The sequence below is a fragment of the Poecilia latipinna genome, unplaced genomic scaffold, assembly GCF_001443285.1.
Source record: "Poecilia latipinna isolate Pla-1442-1.1 unplaced genomic scaffold, P_latipinna-1.0 Scaffold177, whole genome shotgun sequence".
In the NCBI taxonomy this organism is placed as follows: Eukaryota; Metazoa; Chordata; class Actinopteri; order Cyprinodontiformes; family Poeciliidae; genus Poecilia; species Poecilia latipinna.
The window spans coordinates 45,045-62,206 of NW_015112793.1; the positions used below are offsets into that span (position 1 = coordinate 45,045).

The 17,162-nt window shown below is 39.1% G+C and overlaps 1 long non-coding RNA gene across 4 annotated transcripts in view; it reads right to left on the bottom strand.

Annotated features, from left to right (window-relative positions):
* LOC106946122 (uncharacterized) overlaps nucleotides 1–16,796 on the bottom strand; it is a 27,802-nt gene extending 11,006 nt beyond the window's left edge. Inside the window, exons 1-4 of one of the 4 annotated variants that reach the window (XR_001424699.1) lie at nucleotides 15,500–16,796; nucleotides 15,047–15,371; nucleotides 7,986–8,054; nucleotides 6,962–7,189 (exon numbers count right to left, since the gene is read on the bottom strand). This is a non-coding gene — a long non-coding RNA (uncharacterized LOC106946122). Of the gene's footprint in view, nucleotides 1–6,961; nucleotides 7,190–7,985; nucleotides 8,055–15,046 lie in introns of those variants that run through there. The other 3 variants (XR_001424698.1, XR_001424697.1, XR_001424700.1) reach the window with 3 other exon arrangements.
* Between the last annotated feature and the right edge of the window lie 366 nt (nucleotides 16,797–17,162).

The following is a 17,162-nucleotide window of genomic DNA, read 5'->3' on the forward strand; positions in this document are numbered from 1 at the left end:
GCATTTCACTGTGCTGCCGGGGGGGTGTCAAGGTCCCCACCAAGTTCCCCACCAAAACTTAGACCGAACCTACGCACTTGCTGCTAAATGTAAACAACTTACCATGTGCCGACATCGGTGGCTATGCTAACTAGACTGAGCACGACTATGTTAGCAGCAGTGCAGCAGAGTGCCACATGAGACTCGCATCTTGGCTGACTGGTTGTTTCTAACAAACACTGGGAGAAGGCAGACAAGCTCAGATTATTCACAGATTATCTGTTTTATGTCAAACTGTCACGACACAGTGACAATTTCAAAAAATATGTAAAAAAAAAAAAAAATATATATATATATATATATATATATAGTCACATATTGCAGCTTTAAGTATTTTTTGATAGGGATGTCAGATGTTCAAATTCCACAGTCCCCTATCAGGGTTTCTTAATAACTGCTTAATAACTAAATACCAGCTGCCCTTTGATAGAACTGATTGCTTTGATGTAAGCTTCAAAAAGCTTTAGAAAGCATTCCAGCACCAAAGCTGAACATCTCGGTTTCCTTTATCCAGTAAGAAGGATGTTTTTCATTTATGCTTTAGGGTTTATATAGATGAATAAACTCCAAGCTGTTCACATCTGTTGGTTTTCCTTACAGAATATTTCCATATTCACACTTGTTTACGAATGTTTTCTGGCCTTTTCTGTTTTCATCCTTCTTGGCATGCTAAAAATGCAAACATCAGCTAGCTGTGAATTAGCACAACTTGTCTTCACACTTAAAGCAGCAACATGCGGTCTCAAGTGTTTTATTCCCTGTCCTCCTTTGTAACAACTCTGCTCATTTAAAAAACGTTGCAGCGGTGCTTTCAATACTGAACAGGTTATTTATTTTTGATTAAATCCTGAAGATCTCAGAGGAGCAAAGGAATAAAATTCTCAGCTCAGCTCCTTCACCGTCATTCACTGAAAACAGTCGAGTCTGAAAACTGTGTTATTATTAATGAAATACAAAAAATATGTTTTGCTGCTGAGCTCTGAGTGAAAAGCATATTTGTAGCCTAGCAGGTTTATAATTTTGAAACCAAAGATTAGTAGACAAGAACTGTTTATGAAACGTTTCATTAAATAAATTTACTAGGTATACTCTGCTGCATGCACTTTTTTACCCTTAAAATAAAGTGTATTGTGAAGGAGGGGTGAACTGTATCGAGCTGTGTCTAAAACGGGTGGGCACAAAGTGCGGCCCAGGGGCCCTTTTGCCCATTTGGCCCCCAACTACAATTAAAAGAATGATACAACTTTGTCCTGTTCAGCCAGGTGGTTGATGCAGATGCAGATGTTTTATTTTTAATCAGGTTAAAATTATTAGAGGTAATATTCTTACAAGGGAAAATATTAAGTACCGTATTCATGGTTTTACAATCAAGTTTTATCATAAGTAGAGCCACGTTTATCCAGAGACTTTTACTAAAAAAGCGACTTTGCTGCACCCAAATCTGCTTTTATTTATCAAACAAGTGTTTTAAAAGAAATTAAACCCAAGCGCTGTTTTTGTAACTGAAAATAAATTTACTAAAACAACAAGGCCCCCAAATATCTGAAAACTAGATTGTTTCCTGATAATACAACAAATGTAGTAACATTTTATTAATGTGTTAATGTTTTGGATCTACAGTGAGTAACAACCATTACCTACAAAAAGAAAATTCAGACCAATTAATTTGCTTGATTTTATTCTTTAATTTTCTTGGCCTCAGTACTTTTGACTCACTGATTTTGGCCCATGTGACAAATCGTTGGACACCCTGGTCCAAAAATGAAATGAAATTGTTGAAAACCCGTTTTCAGCAGTGGTTTACACAGCATGTTGGGTTTAAAGTAGCGGTTGTACACGCTTACTCTTCTGGCCTCTTCATCTACTCCCCTTTCCATTTTTTTCAGTTTAAAAAACGGAACGATGTAGGTGTTACAAGAGGAACGCATGTTCTAAATTCTTCTGAGTCACTTTCCACATGTTCATGGTTCAATCTTCTCACTTTTGAACATCTATCCTGTTGCATCCAACAGTATAGCTCTATCTCTTTATATATATATTTCTTGTAAACATCAAATGTCAGAAGCAAGGAAATTAAAAAGAAATCCTTAGAAGGAGGAACAAGCCCCCTGCTGCTTTAGTCACAGCGATCCAATTACATCAAAACCACGCCAAGAGGAAAGTGCCAAGGGCAAGGCTGCTTTTTCCAAGAACTCTTCAACCCTGTTACCATTACGGCTACAATGATTAGATGGATTCTAAGCTGGGAGCATTCAAAAGCTTGATGAAGATGTTTTGGAGTTTGGGAGAAATGGCCTTGTTGACAAGCAGCTATAAAAGCCTTTCAACTCAGCCATTTAAAGAGGTATCCACATAAAAAGCTGAGGAAAATGGCTACATGCACATGTGTACTCTGAGTGCACCATATTGATGGTCGATGGCTTCCACTCATAGAATATTGCCATATTCTTTATGCTTCTCCACTGCGTTGCCTATATGAGGCACTGAAAAATGCATTTGATTAAGGGCCCCTCGGCACAAAAGACGCACTATGGAGTCCATTAGCCACAGAGACAAGCAGGGAGGAAATGCTTGTGTTCGGAGTCGGAGAGGTGTAAAAAGGAGCGAAATTGTGGTTGAAAGGTTCAAGGCGAGCACCGAGGAAATGAATCAGAACTCTGTTTGATGTGACTGTCTGGGAGGAAAAGAGACGAAGAGCCCACGAGGCAGAGCGGGCTGTCGGCAGCACCGCCGAGCGGGTCGGCCACTCTGCCGAGGCGAAGCAGAAGCACAAGGACAATTACGGAGATGACAGATGCTAGGAACCAACATGGGACAGGATGCAAGCACACCGAAGGAGGGGTGGTTCAGACCATGCTTCTCTTCACGTTGTCATCTGTCATCGATCCAACATGGCAGATTGTTGAGTCTCTGTTTTCTATATAAAGCCGGCGGATCAGGGTTAAGCATTGGGAAAGAGGCGTGTTTAATACAGAAGTGCAATTCGTTAGGATTACATTTTGGTCTGTTTACCAGATCACCTGACTGACAAGCTGCATTTCCAATACAAACTCTGTCAATATTCCATTAATGTCAAACTATTTTGCAATTGCAGTGTTTTAAAGAAATAAACACAATTAAAAATCACACGTAAATAAGTTTGTTCACACGATAAGTCATTAAAAAACATGTATCGGCATCATCCTCCAGCTACATCCTGTTTGTCGTCTTCCTGGTTTGCGCCAGTGGTAACATCCGGAGGGTCACGACTTGTGTGATGCGAAAAAGTGTTTTCATTGCAGTTTTGCAAAATTAATTTCGATATGCCAAAAATCATCCCATCTTTGCACCAAAAATGTTTACCAAAAAACTAGTTTTTTCGAAATTGGTGTCCTGTTAAGCAAATTTATTTTAAAAGTGTCAGTTTTGCAGCTACTGCCACAATGTGTAACATTAAATTCATTCCTGAAATCACCACGAGTCAAATCAAGCGAGGATCTTCCAACAGCTGAATGAACAAAACACGTTTCCTCTTCACATTTTCAATGTTTTTATTGTTATCTCTTCTACACCCTGCTGGAAAACATCACTTCAAATGTCCTCTAAATCTGTTACTGTGTGCGTGAACAGGTAGATGGGGCTGATGAGAAGGCGCATGCAGGTCTAATTCATCATTTCCAGTTAACGCAGTCATATGGCCATCCCTCTGGAAAAAAAAAAAACAACAAAAAAAACGGACGGGTCGTCATTTAGCCCGCAGCCTTCTGTCCGGGGAGACCGGTGTGTGGCTGAATGTGCTTGTGAAAGCATCCATCCTGCCTTCAGCATCAGTCCTTTTCACCGCTGCCATAATTACCACTGTGTGAGGGTAACCAACAGTGGCGGATCTCATTACACCATGATACGGGTCCCGTCTGCACATACAGGCACACATACACCACCTATTTACATATGAATGTATCCAGCTTTGCACGCACTCATCTAGCCGCCCACACACAAAGCTATAGTAGCATTTATATATAAAAGTGTTAATGTGCGACACACACACACACACACAACCACCTATTCATACATTCACCACACACATACGGGCTACTCATAAATTTAGACACTTCCGTCAGAAGGCCTTCACCAGCCGACAGGGATATGAACCCAATATAGCATCCCAGAGATAAGCCGGTGACTCTGGAAGCAGAACTAATATTATTTGCACGGTGTCGAACGTTTATCTGGCACCGCCTGCAAAGTGATGGTTCGGTGTCACTTTTGTTTAATAATGATGTGCCAATAGTAATATGCCTGCTGGCTGGAAACCTATTACAGTTCAAAAGATTATCCAAATACAATCTAATTTGGAATATTGCATTTTGACAGGCTGTGACTGCAGGAGGTGGGATGGTAATGCGATATTTTCTTTCCTTTTTAAAAGATTCCAATTAACATTTTTAATGCTCAACAAACCGATGGTGACGGCAAAATATGCAGAGGTGTTTGACTGCGCTAAATCTCCTGATGGGATTCAGAGGAAGAAGAAGACGGGGGGGGGGACAAAAAAACAAAAACAGGAGCAAAAAAAAAATAACTTCTGCACATTGCTAACTTTTGATTAGCTTAATGACGTTTGGACGCTCCCTGTCAGTTAACTTTGAGATTAGAAAAAAAAATTAATCTTCAAATACTGTGTAGGAGAGGAAATGGGGACCTTGAAATCAGAAAAGCCCTTATTTGTCTTTCGTTGTTTGAATCAGAAATGGAAGTTGCCTTCTGTTCGTTTAAGCTAGCAGATAGCGATGTATGTTCCCTTACATCCCACATTGGAACCACAAACCACAAAGTATTTTATTTCCATTTCATCTTTTAAATTAGCCTAAATGCAGTGTGTAATTGGTATGGCTACATTTGTATGTTGCTGTGGTGTATCTCTACTAGCCTTGGAAATTTAGAAACAAAATATATCGTCAATACTTCTTTCAAATGATCTTAAACTCAGGTTGGCTTGAGAGCACTCAGAAAAGCAAATCTGAACAATTTCTCAATTGGTTTTCAGTCTGGACTTTGGCTAGACCAGTTTAACAAAAGAATATGCTTTAAATTAAATAACTCCATTGTAGCTTGGGTTCAGGGTCGTTTTAGATGAGTTAGGTGAGTTTTAGATATTTTCAGCATTTTAAAAGGGCAATGTTAAGTAAAAATGACTATGTTACAATATGATATAATGTTATTCCCTTATCAAATCGTACCTCGAGCGTTGCTTTGATTCTTTTATGCATGTTTGGAAAATACTTTAATCTCTCATGGCAACCATTCAGCTGTGCAAAACACCTGGGTGGGCCGAGATCCGACTTCAAGACAGAGCTCCTCCTCAGACCTGCACTTTCCAAACTTCTGTGGTTCCACCTCACAGATCTGACCTCCTTCACTCAGCTCCTTCAGATTAGCCAGCAGCAATTAGCACCTGGTGGAACTGTGCATTCTGAGCTTATTTCATGAGCTTCTTCTAAATGAGACGCTGGTAAAAATGTTGAAGGATTAATAGAGGAGCCATGTTGTGATGACATCCTGAAGGTAGTTTCAGCAAGAGCAGAAGGTTCTTAAAGGGACAGAGGCCCAATTTCAAGCAATTAAATGACATCACAAATTTTATTTTAAATATACAGCATTTTTACAACTGAAGGTAACGTACTTACTTGATTACGTTATAAAATTTCACTACTTGCCAGGGAAACACATAAAACTGCCCCTTTAATACTTTCTGAAGGTGCTTTATTGTGATGGATAAGATTACATCCAAACTGAAATGGATGTAATCCTAGGAAATGGAGGTGCTGCTGTATATTTTGAGAATTAATATCAGGATATAAAGCAGATGACTCATAAATTTGAATACTTTCCTTTGCAAAGCAATAATTATTCAAAACCTTCAAACCTGCAGTCTTGAATTTAGCTCCCTCTTTGTCACCTTCGTCTCATAAATACTTAACTACAGCAGAACAACAGAGTAGATTAAATGGAGGAGGAAGACAGACTTTTTTTTTTGCAAGTTATTAAAGCTAATAATAAAATCCATCCTGCATAGTCTAACATTGTTTTATATCATCAATATCTTAATGTTGAAAGTGTTCCTGAGGTTATTTTGTGATGAAGTGTTTTTAATTTACCCCCATCCCTCCTCATTCTTCCCCTGTGCCTCCCCCCTCAGCTGGTCACACTTTCCTCCTTTCACTCACTTATTTCTTGCTCTTTTCATGACTGACTCATGACAGCCAGCAGGGAAGCTGTGAGTTGTTGCTTCAATCAGGACGGAGGTAACGGGTGCAGTAATATCACAGGAGCAAAATTAGAAGGTTTCAACTCTCTTCTCTATTGGCCCTGAATTTAAAAAAACATGTTGAACTTTGTCATTTCTACATGTTTGCTGCCGTAGTTTCTCTTGCTGTGTCTGGTTTTTTCTTTTTATGAGGTGTCTGAAAGTGAAAGCAGCAAACAGCTGGTGTGTACCTGTGCTGTTAATTTATGCAGAGAGCCAGCTCACAGGTTTGTTGTTGAGCTTATGCTTTCACACCTGGCAAGAACAGTTATTTGACTGCAGAAAAGGATTTATATTTTATTCTTTTAATGGACCTTTTCTGTTTTGTTTAAACAGCCTGAACCAATAATCACTAAATAATTCATTCATTGTTTAACCCTCTGATGCATAAGTGGGTCTTTTTTGACCCGGTGATGTCATTTTTCTGCAATATCTTTGTAATGAAAATTTTTCATAATTTCATATTCCAGGTATTCCTTAAAAAACATGTTTCTAATATCATGCAATTCAAATTAGCTTTTATACATTTTACGACAGAGCATGTTTTCTATTACTAAACCCTATCTTCTATTAGTGGATCAAAAATGACCCGCATTCATTTCCTATGGAATTTAATGGGAATCTTTGTTTCTTACCAACTATCTTTATTTTTCACCTCACAAATGTGTCAATCCAAAACGGCCTCAGCTATTCGTTACCTAGCAACCAGAATCAACAGAAGCAAGAGGGTACGGGTATGAAATCCATACTCAGCCACTCCCCCAGCAGCTAGCAGTAAGCAGCTTCCAGTCATGGCTAACTCCAGGAGTCAAGGTAGAAAAGCCTTTTCCCCATAGACCAAAAGACCTTTATTTACTTTTCCCCCTGCAGTGGAAAATTTTAAGATTACTATACGATTATGAGTAAACCAATGCATAACAGTATAGTGATTCTTGTATAATGCACATGCTCATGAGAAATTCTTCTGAAGCTATTTCTTTGGCCTTGGTATTATAATAAAGTTATTAAACTGTTTGAAAGAACATACTTATGCCTGCAATGTGTTTTGTAACCAAGTAGATTGTCAAACTATGTGAATGGAATGAAACCCTCCCTATAAAACTGTAAGCTTTGTTCTGCTGGAGGCTCTTCCTCCTGACTGTTCAGTCAGCAGACTTTGAACACCATAAAGCCTTCGAATAAATACTGATTAAGAATATATTCTCTCTCTGGTTCTGTGGGCTTTGAAACAGTTTTTTTTTTCATTCTTTGTTACAGAAAAATTTCCACAACACTCCCCACACAATTATACATTTTTTGGCATTTTGTTTTGACCTATGGTGTTTTGTCAAAAATTGTATACAAACAAATGATGAATTGCCTTCATTTTTATGCTAATAATGTTATAAAACTGTGTTGCTTGCAATATTTTTAAGTAATGAACAGATTACTTTATTTCGTATTTCCATGGTTGTCAAACTGTGATACAAGCATCACGGGTTACTTTTAGATTTTTCCAAAGCCAAACTACATACAAAAGTTGTGATGTAGTTTTAGCTACTGACTGTTAAATCATTCGCTTCCTGTAAAACCCAGATCTTTACCCTTCTCTGGGTTCTTGGAAGCTGTATAAGAGGAAATGCTGAGCATGTGGTGAAGCTGTAAAAACTCAGTTACTCACAATGAAGCCAAAAACCACCGTAGAGAAGAATCCCCCAGTGAAGCCTTCCCGTGTCTCCTGCGGCAAGAGCTGCAGGGGGAACGAGAGAAAAAGTGAAAAGTTGTTTTCAGCATCAACAAAGTTGACAAAGTTTTGATCCACTTGTTCCACCCTAAGTAAACTGCTTGTGATTGGAGAGAAATCGTTTCGTTCACGTGGTACTTTGATCTGACCCAGTGTCAACAAGCAGGTAAAATCCCACAAACACGAAAACTGAGTTCTCTTTCATTTTAGACTATTTAAAAGTCTCTTTAAATAAGTTGAGGACAAAAAGGCAAGTTTTTCATGAAGACTTTCTAGCGTATCAAAACCAAACCAGCTTTAGTTTCAAGTAATTTGAAAGGGAGAGAGCATCTTCTCTTAAAAAAAAAACAAACAAAAAAAACCACAACAAAAACAAACAAAAAAAAAACATAGTAGTACAACTTAGTTTTTCAAAGTTTCACACCTGATTGGTGTGATTAACCCAGCACGGTTTCTTGTACAGCACTGCTAACATTTTTCAAAGAAAAAGCAGCCCTGTAACTCAAATACCTAGACACAATAGTTCTTGACATGCTATTGGCTGTAGCTCCAAGGCTGAAGATAAGGGAGACTAGATTTTAGCGTCTGCGGTAGTACCATGATAATTTTCACTGTGTGTATTTATGTATATCAATGTATATCTTGTGTTTGAAATATTAAATTACACAGTTATAAGGGTTTCAAGTTTTTGTGGATTTTAGTTAGGCCTGTAAATACCAAGGGTTCACCAATCTGGATATTTTAACACATCGCTAACAATTGGTTGTTACGGTATTTGGTATAAAGCTTTTGCTGTCATGCCAATATTTTCATAAAAATAACTTTCACCCATTAAATAAAATTTCTACAGCAGGTTGCTAAGGAAAGTCTTTGTTTAAACAGTTCATTTGAAGCAAAGCAATACACATATCTGATTTTTTTTTTTTTTTTTCATTTTTCACTTTCATGTTAAAATCAAAGATGTGTCAAAACCAACAACTGATGAGAACTCCAGCTTGGACGTTGGAGTTTCCTCTTCCCAGCAGGACTTCTTCATCTTCAGATGGCGGAACATCAGCACAGCTCAGGCCGAAGGGTTTTTTAAATGTGAAGAACTTCCTGTTAAATCAAGTGCATGCGAAACGACCAGAGCGCATGAGTTTGAAGCTGCAGAAACATTCTCAAAAGACACATTCTTCCACTGACCGGCCGCCGCCACCTTACTGTACATACCATCAGCCTTGTGCATGCGTGCAGCGTACTGTGACCTACTGTAGAGTATTTCATGGTGATGAATTGAACATTACGCTCCCTGGATAAGAATTTGGCCACCGCGTGTGGATAGATTGAGCTGTGGCTGCAGATGGAAATAACATCTCTTCATGTCGTGATGTGTGAGACATCAGCGTGGTCGACCGTAACCGTTTCTTCAGCAGAATTCTGATGAGCTCATCGGCGCTGTGATTGCCTACTGCTACTTCATTTGTACTGGAACTGTGCATGCATCTCTGGTTCCTTTAGAGGAACATTTTTAATTTCTACCTGGGTGCACGTGATTGTGTGTGTGTGGGGGGGGTGACGCATTAGGCCCTATGCAGATATCAAAACAGTACATTTCTGCCTAAAAACAGATGTTTTGAGATTCATTTCAGAAATTACATTTGCTTAAAGAAAGAAGAAGAAAAAAACAACAACCCTGTTTTTCAATCAAATGTTTTTGTGCTCGGATGAGATGGGTGTTTCTGGCCATATCTAAATTGGTTTATTTTGCAAAACTGCAATGGAAACACTTTTTTGTCACATAACCAACAATCAGATGTTTCTGCTGGTGTAAACCACGAAGAGGAAGACGACTGGAAATAGTTGGAAGACCAGGGTGTGGGTGTTTTTTTACTGACGTATTGTGTCGACAAACTCATTCATGTGATTTAAGGGAAACATTGCAATTGCAAAACTCTTGTTTTGTTTTTTTGACATCAGCGAAACACTGACAATATTTTGTGCGCATTTGTAATGAAACATAGCTACACTCGCACTCTACAAACAGACCCCTCCTCTCACACCCATTCAAATGTACATAAACCATAATGAAGTTCAGATTTAATTATTTCCATTCAGCACATTGTCTACTCTGTTGCCAGGGACAACCCAGAAGTAAAATTTTCCTCAACCAAAAAGATCAGTGAATACTGTAGAGTAACGTTCTACTAAACATTCTGCAAATACGCATGTCCCCAAGAACTGAATGCCAAATTGCTGTGGGTCCACTGTGATTGTAAAACACTTATTAAGCTTTATGAAGTCCATGTCACGTCAAAAATAAAATCTTACCAAGTCTTGGTCTCATTTCTAGTGCAAATATCTTGCAAGCAACTTTTAATAAGATATAGGACCTTGTTTTAAGTCAATATTTCCTTGATATTGATGAAAAATATTAAGTATTTCAATTATAATGGGAAAAATGTCTTGTTATAAGTGAAATAATCTCTTAGTAGAACTAATATTTTTTCATCAATGTTAAATTATTGATGTAAAACAAGCTCATATGTCTTGCTGAAAATCCATGAGTAAGTTGTTTTTGTCTTATTTCTAGTGTACCAAGGTATTTTCACTAGAAACTAGACCAAAAATACTTGGTAAGATTGTGTGGCTTTGCAGTGTGCCTCCACCCGTCACTCCCTGACCGCTAGAGACAGACTCTGGTCTATCAGGATATGTTGCAGATACGCACTCCCATATATTTCCAGGACAAAGTAGCTTTCTTCCAAGGCTATTTGAACAGGAGGTCACATCACAACAAGGTTCACATCGTGTTCAAGGGCAGACATAAAAAAAGCAGTCTGTATTGTCAATATTCCCCTCTTACCGATGAATTCATACATTATACACACAACAAAGGAACAGATGCTGTTGATACTTGTTTGTCATTTCTCCAGGTCTAGCGTTCATTTACTGACAAGGATCAGAGGAACAGGTGCTATTACTCCATATTAACACCCGTTTCCAGGATCATCTCCAAGAGGCTGCCACACAGTCATTCTGGAACTTCATAATAATAATTTCTATGTGGTATTCATAACGTTGTTCTCTGGTTGGGTTTTCTCAAACTAAACTAGGTTCCACATGCTCTTTAATTTCCCGTCTGATTAAGCAAAATTTCTCTCTCCCTTTGCCTGCCGGTGTGCGTTAAGCTGGTAACCTAGGTGACCAGGCTCCTCCCCAAACCCTGAACAAGTAACAACTGAAGGAAGATGAGAATGGGGGATACTACATTACAGCACCTTGCAGATGTTTTTACTCCTGCAAGGTGTTGATTGACACATCACAATCAACAAGCTCAGTGAATTTTATGTGATACAATACAATGCAACTTCAATTATGTAAAACTTTAACACAACACTAAAAACAATTCAAACATTAAAACCAACATTAAAAGCCGAGTGAAAAGCCACAGAGGAAAAAAACATATATCGTGTTTTCCAGGCATAGTTCCATTTTTAGCATAATCAAGCAACCAGAGAAGTGTGCCGATCGATCGGCCACCAATCATAATTAGCCAATTTCCGTGAAAAAGTGTATGATTGGTGATCGCCGATCACGGTCTTGTGTTGCCGATCACACAAACTGATCTCACTTCGCAGCCTGCATGTGCAGCTCATCTCCTCTTTCCTTCACACTGCACAAGTGCAGTAACTTCAACGGCAGTGAGGAACTTCAACGCTCAGAGAGCATCCAGATTAGCATCACAGTCAGAAAGCTAAACAAATAACCCGAAAAATAATTAAGTCTTCAGGCTAGCAGTGGGAAAGACGCTGGTTCTGCTCTCACTGTTGGACTGCCGCTACGCACTACAGCCGTTCAACCTCCACCTGGCAGTGAACTCACATTGAACGTCTGCTTAAAGCTGAAGCATATAACCAAAACAAACAAGATTTTACATATGTATTAAAACTTTCTAACATAAGACACACAATGTCTTATCCATGAAAGAACCAAGGCAACATTCCAGGTATGCTTTCGATGAAGGAATAACATTACAGCAGTGTAAAGCTCAAAAAAGTCAATTTTTACATGGTATTGGCCCTTTAAGGCTTGAAAAAGATTCTCAGTTGACCTGAACTTTGACTGGGCCGTTTTAAACCACGTGCTAAAGTCAAAGTACAGGACAAAAAAAATATTCAACCTCCAAAGCATAGAGGATCTAAAAAACTAAATATCTTAATAGAAAGTTTGTTTGAAACACCACTTCACCGCTGGAAGCTTTTTTATTTCAGGTTGCTTTTTCTGTATCTGGGCCAACCTGGCATAGAAACAGTGATCAGCTTTAACACCACCTACGGTCGTCGGCTGACCAGATGATAATTTACATAATGTTCTAAAATTCTATGTGTTTGTTGAGAGCCGGAAACAGTTGGAAATATCTCTGGCTCGAGACTAAACGCCGCCATCGATAATTCCCCCCAAGCAGCAGCACACCGGGAGGTAACTGCTTGGCTGGAGGACTTTCTGCATTTTGTAATATCAAACGTAAACAGCAGATGTGATGTCATGGTACCACATCCACGCAGCAGACTCACAGGAAGCCAGGGAAGCAGCTCCTGTCCCCTGCTCACACACAACTACGCCGGCACATTTGGACAGCGGTAGCTGCCAATCATCTGCCCAGACGGCAGCCACAATCCTCAGCTTCCCACAACAGCGTGACTCACTCTCTGAGGTTCTGTGGTCGGTGGAGCGCGTCGGCTTCCATCTTCACAGGAAACGTTGGCTCCGCTTTCAGGTTTCACTCTCCTCATCTGCACTCACTAATAAAGCTTTACCAGCTGAAATCAACATAAAGGATGAAGCAGGAACAGAGAACCTGGGAATTTTATTTTGAGACACAGATGGCAACTTTAATGTTGAAAAAGTATTCACAACATTTGAATTTTATGAGCATTTCATTTAATAGACCAACACAAAGTAAAAAAAACAAAAAAAAAAACGTTATTTGGTGCAAAACAGACCGTTACAGGAGACCTTTCCTGCCAATAATCATCACCATCTACAATAACTCTAAAGAATTTTGAATTAATACGAGTAACAACAACAATTAATTTATCTTTGAGATCAATAAAGTATTTTTGAAATTGATTTGAAAAAGTAATACACCTGGTCTTCAAAGATAAAAAGTGGTTGAATAGAAAAGCAGGCCACCTTTCAGTTTGAGATACTCAAACAAATCTGCTTGAGTATCTAATTAATTAATAGAGTTCATATAAGGGTGTTTTCACACTTGACAGTCCAGTAGACTTGTTCAATTTGGGACCAAAGTTTGTTATATTTTCAGCTGCTGTGTTAAACGAACCAAACATGTTCCCCTCATCGCCTGTGGAGGCTCTGCACCAAGAACCACTGAAGAAGACACGAGTGCAACTTCCTTCTTCACTAACTGTAAACAAAAATAGGAGTTGTGTCAGATGTTAGGTTGTAGGAGTCTCTTGTTTTTGGTAAAAGACCACGAGTCATCTCTCCTGCTAGCGCCGAGAGAAATTTTATTTTATTTGTTTGGTTATTGTTACCCATAATGCCCTGTGCCTTAGTTCACTTCCTGCTTTTGGAGCGGCCTGCTGTCCGATTGGCATTCACATCTGCCTTTGAACCGCACCAGAGAGTTCTTCTACCGAACAGAGACCTAAGTTTTAGGCAGACAAGAGTTCGATATTTTGGTCCACACTGGAGTTCGATTGTGCATTTACACTTCCTCAAACAAACCAAAGTTTATGGACAAATGAAGTGGAGTTCACTTAAAGCGGACTACACTGGGGTGGTGTAAATGCACTCCTATCATAAAGACAGATACTCTGTGAAGGGAGCAGAGGTCTGCCAGTAAACACTGACAAACAGCCTCACAACCATCTGTTGAGGGAGAACAATTATCATTCAGAAGATAAACAGATAAGAGGGAAAATGTGCATCTTCCATATTACTGCATTTGGTAATTATTCATTACAGAACTAAAGATAAATACACTTTTAATGAACAATGTTTTCTCTTCATTGCAAGTATATTTTCAGCAATGCAATAAGATTCAATTAACGTGCTTCAAAAAAGGTAAAGCAAAAGAAGTGAAAAGCTTCAGGGTCAAAAGAACTGCAGAACAAACAGAACTGTGACGATAAAGTGTTGACCTGAAATAAATATGGATTGCGTTTAACTGTCTGAGCACATTCTGTCTCGACTGGCGAACATTAAGTGTCTCTCTTGTTAGTATGCGACTTGGGAGACAAGACGGGATGACTCACATCCAAGAGTGTGAGTCATCCCGTTAAAGCAGCAGAATGTACTCACCCGGGCATATAAGGAGCTCATAAACACACACACACACACACACATTATACAAAAACACTTTGCATACAGTGTTTGTAGCGTTGATATTTAATGCACAATGTTTTACATCTTGCTGATTCTAGCTGGTTGTGTAAGTAAAACAAAAACAAGGGATATAGCCCACCCACTCCAGTTTGACTTTAGTTTACCTTTCTAAAACATTTAAGGTCAAATAAATTATTTTATGCATCAAAACCAGATAATGAACGTCTAAAATACTGAAGTGAATTGATATAGTGCAAACAAACTAAATTTTGACAAAAATAGGTGCTTAAAATAGTCGGCTCAGCTAAGCAATGTTTACAGAGATGGCAAACTCCCATAAATACCCTTAAAAAAGGGTTAAACCATAATAATTTTAATAATTTGCTTTAAAGACCAACCAAACCTAAATTTTGAACTCGTGTTAAATCAAAATTCATTGGAGTTTTAGTTCTTTATGGCTGCATTTACACTGCAGCCTGAAGTGACACAATTCCATTTTTTTTTTTTGCCCTAATGTGACCTTTATATGATCTTTTTATGACAGTCTGAACAACACTGGTCGGATGTGTTTTCAAATGCATGAAGTCCAGTGTGAACGACTAGTTGGCGGCACCACTTTGTTGGAGTTCAAAGGTGTGGTTTTCATGATGTGTTCCATCAGTTACCTTAAAAACTGACAGTCGATAGTTGGTCTGTTGTCCGGACCAATGAAGTTTCAGCCTCCTTCAAGTCTCCACGTTGTCCGCACGTGGAAAGGAGTTAAACCTCAGCTGAGACCGCGAGCGCATCCTGTGCCGCAGTTTCAGGAGCAGCTCATCTAAGTCCACTATTAAGACATTACACAAATCCCAAATTAGCTCATAATACATATTACAAAGCCCAAAATACATTCTAATGCAATATTTCCACTTTAAGAACTCGGTGCAGAAACCTTTGGCCCATGAGTAATGCTTCGGCTGAAGCTAACAGAACAACGTCCATGTCTCATTCCTAACAGAGTTTACAAACACAGACACTTCACAGACATTGAGTAATTTTTGTCTCCATCTTATACTAAATAATATCAAAACGTAACATTAAAAGTACTAACACTAAAACAAATAACAGCTCAAACCTACAAAAAGAATCTTCGGTGCAGCGCCGCCATGTCACTCTTATCTTTTTCCACTATCACCTTCTCTTCACCAAGCCGCCGAATCAAGGTCCCGCCCCCCTAACCTGATAGGTTAAGTTATTGGGAAACGACACCTGCTTGTCCAATCCCGTTAAGAGAAAGTAGAAATTTTGAACCGTGAACTTCAAGTTGACAGACATCCAATTAAACATTAACAGGCAACATCTTCAAATGTAAAATGTTACGGAATGTTTTCTCTCTTTAAAGCCTATACACTTACAGTAGGGGGCTATACACACTCTAAAAAAATAATGTTTGGGAAATCTACAATACTATTAACGCTCGGATGTAAACATAGACCTTTGATTCCCACAACCTCTTGTCCAAGTTGCAAAAGCCTAGGTCTGGACTTTGACTAGGCCAGTGTTGAAGATATAAATATGCTTAGATCTGAACAATTCCATTGTAGCTATGGCTATAAATAGAGGCAAATGCCCTTGTCTTCAACTCCATTTCCTTCCTATCAACTCCTTTTTTGCCACTACCTCAGTGAGTGTGTTCACAAGATGAGATTCAATTTCAATCTCATCTTGTGACAAGAGCACCTTCTTCCACGTGTTTGGCTTAAATGGGAATTCTTTTCGTCTTTCTTTCCTGTCTCTCTGACCTGATTTGTGGAGTGCATGAATATTTGCGCTTGTTGTAGCATGCAATGTCTCCAATGGCCTGAATAGTTAGATCACAACATCTTCCTAGTACCAACATAATGATTACGTTTTCCTGTTTTTAGCTACACTTCTCTGCTGAGCTGTAGCATCCCAGCAGTTACTATCCTGATTTGACCTCAGGCCTGTACGAAGACTTGAGAATCTCACTGTGCATGTGTGGCTTAGTCTTTGTAGCTCCAGCCTGGGGATTCACTCACCCCAAGTGACTGCAGCCGGCGAAAGACCCTCCTCTCTGCGAGGCGCTGCAGAAGACTGCAGAAGAAGAAATATCATGTTGTGGTGACATGCTGTAGAAGATGTTTAAAAGTGTCTGAATGGTGACTAGCTTACATTGATCTTCTGCGCAAGCTGTGCTGTGACACCAGATGTCTGGCGCAAGCTTTGTGAAAATGTAGTGGCTACATTAAAAAATAACTCACTAGCTTCTGCATGTTAATGTACACAGTGCCTTGTATTTACAGTCCTTAAACGGTACAGTCCTGCAGTATGTACCGTTGAGAAAAATATGATTTTCACATATTTGTTAAAACTGTCACTGTGTTGAGACAGATAAAACGTGGGGGGAAAAAAATCAGGAGAAACAACTTATCGTTACAGGAAAACTGTTTTTCCGCGTCATCAGTGCCTATGCTAACTAGCATTAGCTGTAGCTTAGTAAAAAGCAAGTGGGAGGATGTGAGAAGCAAGTACATGAGCATAACTGCCAGTGCTAAGACCGTCCTCCTGGCTCTGATTGGTTGTTTCTTGATCAGTGGTGCATTTCTGTATTCCGTTTTAAGTCAATTCAGCACAGCTTTTCTGTATCAGATCAGTATCGGCTGATGCTAAATCTCAGATATCGGTATTGGAAGTGAAAAAAGTGAATCGATGTATTCCTGGTAACAATGTGGCAAAAAAAAATTTAATTAAAAAAACCAAGGTGGTGGTGGGATGTATTTT